Genomic DNA, 7,702 nt, shown 5'->3' on the forward strand with positions numbered 1-7,702 from the left:
AGAGAGAGAGAGAGAGAGAGAGAGAGAGAGAGAGAGAGAGAGAGAGATGGAGGGTTATGGGGGGTGAAGTTGGGGGCATTGTTTTGCCTTTGGTTAGTGGCCTAGATTCTGAGAGCTCACAGGGGTCTAAGTTTGTTCATTGTTCATGTTCCTATGGGGTTCCAATCTACTTCTGGGTCTTCAATCCTTCTTCCAACACTTCCATAAGTGTCCATGTCCTCTGACTAAAGTTTGTCTGTGAGTATCTGCTTCTGTTTCAGTCCACTGCTGGGTGGAGGCTCACAAAGGGCAGTTATGCTAGGCTCTTGTCTGCATGAATAACAGAGTATCATTAATAACGTCAGGAAATGGGGCTTGCCCATGGGATGGGTTTTGAGTTGGCCCAGTTATTGGTTGGCATTTCCTTCAGTCAGGGTAATGTTAACATTTTTAGCTTTCTAAATTTGCTTAATCTCTTCCTCTGGCTTATTAAGCTTGTCTGAATATCTGTTTCTAAAGTGCTTTACAAACTTTTCTTTATATGAAATATTAATACCCCAATGCAGCTTCCCTCAGGGCTCCTTCACAAGTTCAAATTTTATCTTAGAACTTGAACCCTAGTTTCCATAGGCAGGCAATGCCAGGGGGTCAAATCAGTATCTTCCAATCTTTACAGGAAGGTCAGCTCACTAATCCAATGGCCCCCTCATGGAGTGCAAACCCTTCTATCCATCATTTTTTATTTATCTTTTTTATTATAAATACATCTTCCAGTATTCTCTAATAATATTTCTCGATCAAACTTTCTATTATTCGAGATGTCCCCTCATGGGGCTCTCACCATTGCTTATTCATCCAGTAGAACCAGTTACTTCTACTTCTCTCTTGTCTCTTGCATTTTCTATGGACATCCCTGATCTTAATGACCCAGGCCCAGTGTTCCCTTTCCTTGGGGTCTTCAATTTTCTTAACTACTAAAACTTCAATTTTATCAAAAAGATTCCTGCTTCAAATATCTGCTGATACAACTCAATCATCTTGAGTTGGCTAAGATTTTCCAGAGAACAATTAAGGCAGTGAGCCTCCACATTCAGAACCCCTTGTCCTGTTATGCTTGGATTGACTACTTGAATGGCCATGGCCAGAGCAGTTCATTCCTATAGACATCAGAGCCATTTCCTTCTCTGGTAATGCCCTCAATCCCTTTCCCCAAAAGTTTTACTAGAGTTGTATTTGAGGACAAATATGATTTAGAAAAAGGCACAACGGACAAGCATACAAGACAGAGCAACACAATCTGCTTACTAGAATGCCAGAGATGATAGGTTGATTCAAGTTGATAGTGTTCTAGCAGCTGAAACTGTCATGGAGCTGCATTCATAACCATGTCACACCTGACAGTGTAAGATGGAATCTCAGAGTCATTTTGGTTTGCATTTCCATGATGACTAAGGATGTTGAACATTTCTTTGGGTGCTTTTCAGCCATTTGAGATTTCTATGTTGAGAAGTCTTTGTTTAGCTCTGTACCCCATTTTTAAATTGGGTTATTTGGGTTGTGGGTGTCTAACTTCTTGAGTTCTTTATATATTTTAGATATTAGCCCTCTGTCAGCTGTAGTTAGTGAAAATAGTTTCCCAATCTGTAGGCTGTTGTTTTGTTCTGATGATGTTCTTTGATTTATAGAAGCTTTTCAATTTTATGAGGTCCCATCTGTTAGTTCTTGACTTTAGTGCCTGAACCATTGGTGCTCTGTATAGGAAATTGTCTCCAGTACTGACAAGCTCAAGGTTATTACCTATTTTCTGGTTCTATTAGATTAAGTGTGTTTGCTTTTATGTTGAAGTTTTTGATCCATGTGGACTTGAATTTTGTGCAGGATGGTAAATATGGATCTATTTGTATCTTTCTACATGCAGACATCCAGATACACCAGTATCATTGGTTGAAGTTGCTTTCTCTTTTCCATTGTAAGATTTTGGTTTTGTTGTCAAAAATCAAGTGACCATATGTGTTTGGGTTTATTTCTGAGTCTTCCATTTTATTCTGTTGATCCACTTGTCATTTTCTATACTAACACTGTGCAGGTTTTATTAGCTTGTTTATCACCAGTGTAGAAGCAGGCTATTTTGCATCTAGCCACTTTGCTGAAGGTGTTTATCAGCTGAAGGAGTTCTGTGGTAGAATTTTTGGGGTCACTTATGTATACTGTCATATCATCTGGGAATAGGGATACTTTGACTTCTTCATTTCTAGTTTGCATCTCCTTGGTCTCCTTTAGCTGTCTTATTGCTCTAGCTAAAACTTAAAGTATTAAATTTAAGAGATGTGGGGAGAGTGGATGACAGTCTTGTCTTATCCCCGATTTTAGTGGCAATTCCTTAAGTTTCTCTCCGTTTATTTGATATTGACTATGTTATTTGCTGTATGTTGCCTTTATTGTGTTACGTATACCCCTTGTATCCCTGTTCTCTCCGAGACTTTTATTAAAAAGATTGTTGAAATACCTTTTCAGCAACTAGTGAAGTGATTATTTTTTTCTTTCAGTTTGTTTATATACTGGATTATGTTGATGGATTTTTGTATATTGAATGACTCCTGTATCCCTGAGATGAAGCCTAGTTGATCAAGGTAGATGATGTCTTTGATGTGTTCTTTGATTCGGTTTGCAAGTATTTTATTGAGCATTTTTGCATCAATATTCATAATGGAAATTGATGTGAAATTCTCTGTTTTTGTTGAGTCTTTGTGTAATTTAGATATCAGAGTGACTGTGGCCTCATAGAATGCTTTTGGTAGAGTTCCTTCTGTTTCTATTTTGTGGAATAGTTTGAGGAATATTAGCATGGCTCTTCTGTAAAATTCTGGTAGAATTCTACTTTAAAATCACCTGGCCCCACTTGTCCCCCTCTTTTATGGTTGAGAGTCTTTTAATGGCTGCTTCTATTAATTCCTTAGGGATTATTGGACTATGTAAATAAATTACCTGATCTTGATTTAGATTTGGTAACTGGTATCTGTCTAGAAAATCATCTATTTTATTTAGATTTTTCAACTTTGTTGAGGTCAGGCTTTTGAAATAAGACCTAATGATTCTTTGAATTTTCTCAGTGTCTGTTGTTATGTCTCCTTTCTTATTTCTGATTTTGTTAATTTGGGTACTATCTCTCTCCCTTTAAGCTAATTAGGCTCAGAGTTTATCTTGTTGATTTTCTCAAAGAACCAGGTCTCAGTTTCATTGGTTCTTTGTCTTGTTCTCTTTGTTTCAAATTAATTAATTTCAGCCTTAGTCTGATTATTTCTTGACATCTACTCCTCCTGGGTGTACTTCCTTCTTAAGCTCTCTCTCTCTCTCTCTCTCTCTCTCTCTCTCTCTCTCTCTCTCTCTCTCCCCCCCCCTCCCTCCCTCCCCCCCCCCACTCTTAGAGCCTTCAGATGTATTTTTAATTCATTAGGTTTAGAACTCTCCAATTTTTTTATGAGGACACTTAGTGTTATGAACTTTCCTCTTCGCATGGCTTCTGCTTTGTTTGGTTGTGTTGTACCCTCATTTTCACTGAATTCTAGAAAGTCTTTAATTATTACATGACTCAGTGATCATTGAGTACAGTTGTTTGATTTCCGTGAATATGTGGACTTTTTGTTGTTTCTGTTGTTGTTGAAGTCCAGTTTTAATCCATTGTGACCTGATATGATACATGAGGTTATTTCAATCTTCTTGTATCTGTTGAGGTTTGCTTTGTTAACTGATTATATGGTCAGTTTTGGAGAAGGTTCTACGAAGTGTCAAGAAGAAATTATCTTCTGCTGTGTTTGGGTGAAATGCTTTATAGGTTTCTGTTAGGTACATTTGAATCATACCTTCTGTTACTTTTGTTATTTTTCTGTTTAGTTTCTGTCTCAGTGACCTGTACAATGGTGGGAGCAGGCTGTCAAGGTCTCCACCTATTAATGTGTGGGTTCAAAATGCAATTTTAGCTTCAGTAATGTTTCATTTATGAATGTGGTTGCCCTTGCACTTAGGACATAGATGCTCAGAATTAAGATGTCCACTTGGTGGAGTTTTCTTTTGATTAGTTTATTTACTAGGCATTAGAATGCCTACTCCAGCTTGTTTCATGTGTCCATTTCCTTGGGACATCTTTTTTTCCAGCCCTTTATACTGAGATAGTGACTATATTTGTTGGTGAAATGTATTTCTTGTATTCAGCAGAATGATGGATTCGGTGTATGTATCCATTCTGTTAGCCTTCAAATGGGGGAATTGAATCCAATGATGGTGAAAGATATTAATGACCAATGATCGTTATTTCCTGTTATTTTGATGGTGGTGGTTGACTGCATATGTGTTTGTGTGTGTGTGTGTGTGTGTGTGTTTCTTTTCTATTGCTTTTAATGGTGTGATGCTATTTATTTCTTTTGTTTTTTTGAATATAGCTAGCCTCTTTGGGTTGAAATTTTCCTTTGAGCATTGTCTGTAGGTCTATGTTAATGGAAAGGCATTGTTTGAATTTAGTTTTGTAATGGAATATCTTAGTTTCTTTGTGTATAGTAATTGAAAGTTTTGCTGAGCATTGTAGTTTGGGATGACATTTTTTTGTTTGTTTGTTTTGTTTTTGTTTTGTTTTTTTTTTTGTCTCTCAGGGTCTGTAAGACCTCTGCCCAGGTCTTTCAGTCTTTTAGAGCATCTGATGACAAATCAGGTTTAATTCTGATAGGTCTGTTTATGCCTTTATATGTTACTTAGTCTTTTTCCATTGCTTCTTTTAAAATTCTGTCTTTGTTTTGTATATCTAGTGTTTTGATTTTTATGTGTCAGGTAGATTTTCATTTGTGTTCTAATCTGTTTGGTGTTCTGTGTGCTTCTTGTAACTTTATAGGTATCTCTTTCTTTAGGTTAGGGAATTTTCTTATAGGGTTGTGTAAGGCCCCCCTGAGAGGGGAGATCCCCACTCAACCCACAAGAGATTACGTCCACCCAAAGACCACGAGACACCGATTCTTGTTGCAATTAACAAGAGGTATATTTCTAATAATCAGCACGCTGAGGTGGAAACTCATAGCCCACGCAAGGGCAGGAGTTTCGACCCCCAGGCTCGGGCACAAGGGATATTTAAAGGAGAAAACCGCAAACCAGGAGGGTGAAGGGGGAAACCAAGAGGAAATAGCAGGAAATTCCCATCCACATCATAAACCAGGGTGGGGAGTGGGAAACATCCTGTACATAGAAAGTTTCCATTATTCAACTAGTCACAGACCAGAGTGGAGAGTGAGTAACATCCTGTATGTATTCTTTTCGGGAATGTGACCTTAGCCTAGTCATTTGCCTCGTGGTCAGTCACTTCCCAGGGTGGCTTGACCAACCTGTATTACTAGTTCTGCTATTCTTTGTTGGAAAGACCTGGCTGACTTGCCCCCTGGCTAATTCTTCCTTTGGGTGGCCAGCTCAGTTCCTGGAACCTAGGCCTATGAATCTGTCAACCTTAATTTAGATGGGGGGGGGTTCTCTATGAATTTTTATCCTTTCAGTTGTTTCAAAGATGTTTTCTGGGCCTTGGAGCTGGTACTCTTTTTCTATTCTTATTATTCTTAGGTTTGGTCTTTTCATAGTGTCCCAGATTCTCTGGATGTTTTATGCCATGAACTTTTTCAATTTTTCATTTTCTTTGATTGATATATAGATTTCTTCTATCATATCTGCTGTACCTGAGATTATCTTTTCTATCTCCTATTTTCTATTGGTGATGTTTATTGAATGAATCATTGGTTAATTAAACCCAGCCCAGGGTTCACTACCTGCCACTATGGTTTATGCTTCCGAAAGAAAGGCACACATACACAGCCTTTATATTTTAAGATGTCTTAAACAGCACAATAGCTGGGCTACTGCCTAACCCCCATGTTGTTAGAATTTACCTCTCACGAATAAGCCCGTTATACTTACTAATTCCTATGTTCTATCTCATCTGTTCTAGACTCAACTTGGCCATGCTCTCCCAGCTTCTTCATATGGGAGCTATGCCTCTCTATCCTGCACTCTTCTGAGGCATGGCATCTCTCCCCTTCTCTACTATCTTACACTGTCATGGAAGAGCATAGAAGTTGGCCACATCCATTTGTTCTTTTTTGGGCAGTATTTTGTCTATAGAGGAAATTAGAGTATTTCTTACCTAGTAGCTAGCTTGACACAATTGAAATGACTCCAATTGGAAGTAACAGTGCTCAATATTGTCTTTGAAGAGGGATGGGTGTTGCTGGTCAGAGGCCACAGTCAACCGGGTTCACCTGAAAGAGAGGCTGGGAATGGAAGAAAGGACAAGAGGGCAAGAAGAGATGAAGCCAGGACAAAGGAAAAGATTGCGAAGAGAAAAGAAAAGAGAGAAATCCTTGTGTCTGTATTCTATAATTAGTTTCTTCCCTATCCAAAACTATGACCATTTCTAAATTATCCCTTAAAATGACAACCTATCCATAATTTGTCAAATAACTATAACCAGACACACAAACTCAAGGAATTAGGATTACTAATCTCTTCCTGCTGAATTGGGGCAATGAATTTTTTAAAAAGGGATGGGGGAGGAGGAGGAGGGAAATTAGAAAATATGGTTAGATTTAAGAAAGCTAGCTTTAACATTTGTTATCCAGTCTCTATATGTCTGGAAAGTTCAGGGCTTAACTGAAGTTCTGACTGGATCTGTCTGAAAGCATGGATGAACCAAGGTCATCAGAAACCAGCAGTTATTCCTTAATCTGTTTTGGGAACAAATCTCTGGAAATAGCATCAGGTAAGGCAGGGGGCTGGAAAAGCAGGTCATTTCAGCATCTCCAAGGATGAATCTTATCATAGCTGCTGTTAGTAATCTGTTAAACTCCACCTCCACAGTCACTTGGCAACAGCCAGGTATGTTCCTCCCCACAGTTACCTGGCAACAGCCAGGTAGGCCTGCCCACTATAAAAGGGGCTGCTTGGCCCCTCCTCTCTCTCTTGGCCCCTCAACCCTGCGCCTGCAGGTTGCCGTCTCCCCTCCCCCCCTTCCTTTCCCCCTCTCTCCACATGGTCATGGCCGGCCTCTCCTCTCTCTCTCCTCTCACTCTCCCTCTTCCTTAATAAACTCCCCCTCATGGAACCATCTAGTCTGCTGTGATCTGTACAAGCTGCTCGTGAAAACCTTTTATTGGTGCTGAAACCCGGTCAACGAAGACTTCAGGGACCTCGACCAGTGCAGCCACCAGCTCCAGCTGCTGCGACCATACAGGATCCACCGCTGCCGTTGCTACACCATGCAGACTTCATCTGCCACTACCTGCCAGCTGAGCCACTGTGGCCGAGCGTGGTACTCTGCCATGTGGGCTGGGTAACAGGACAGTCATGTAGCCCCCCCCCCCCCATTCCACATTTCCTGATATCAGACTGCACAAACTCACAAACAGACAGCGACATAATTGGTAAGGAGTTTCCGTTCGGCTTGAGGGACCCTGAACACCCGGTTAGCGCCTGGCCAGTGCTTTCTGGACTAAGGGTTTGGCTTTTCATGGCCCGAGTCCATATGACCTCTAGCTGATCTTTGACTTAAGACATTGGCCTATTGGGTGGTTTTTCCCCTCTAAAGTAGCTCCCAGCCCCTCCCCAGCTCTCATAGCTCCGCCGGAAATCCTGGTACCAGGTGAGAGCTACTTTCTGGCAGGCTCCAGGAGCCCCACAGAGGCCCCTAGATATTCACATA

The sequence above is a fragment of the Grammomys surdaster genome, unplaced genomic scaffold (assembly GCF_004785775.1).
Source record: "Grammomys surdaster isolate TR1022 unplaced genomic scaffold, NIH_TR_1.0 126086, whole genome shotgun sequence".
Taxonomy (NCBI): Eukaryota; Metazoa; Chordata; class Mammalia; order Rodentia; family Muridae; genus Grammomys; species Grammomys surdaster.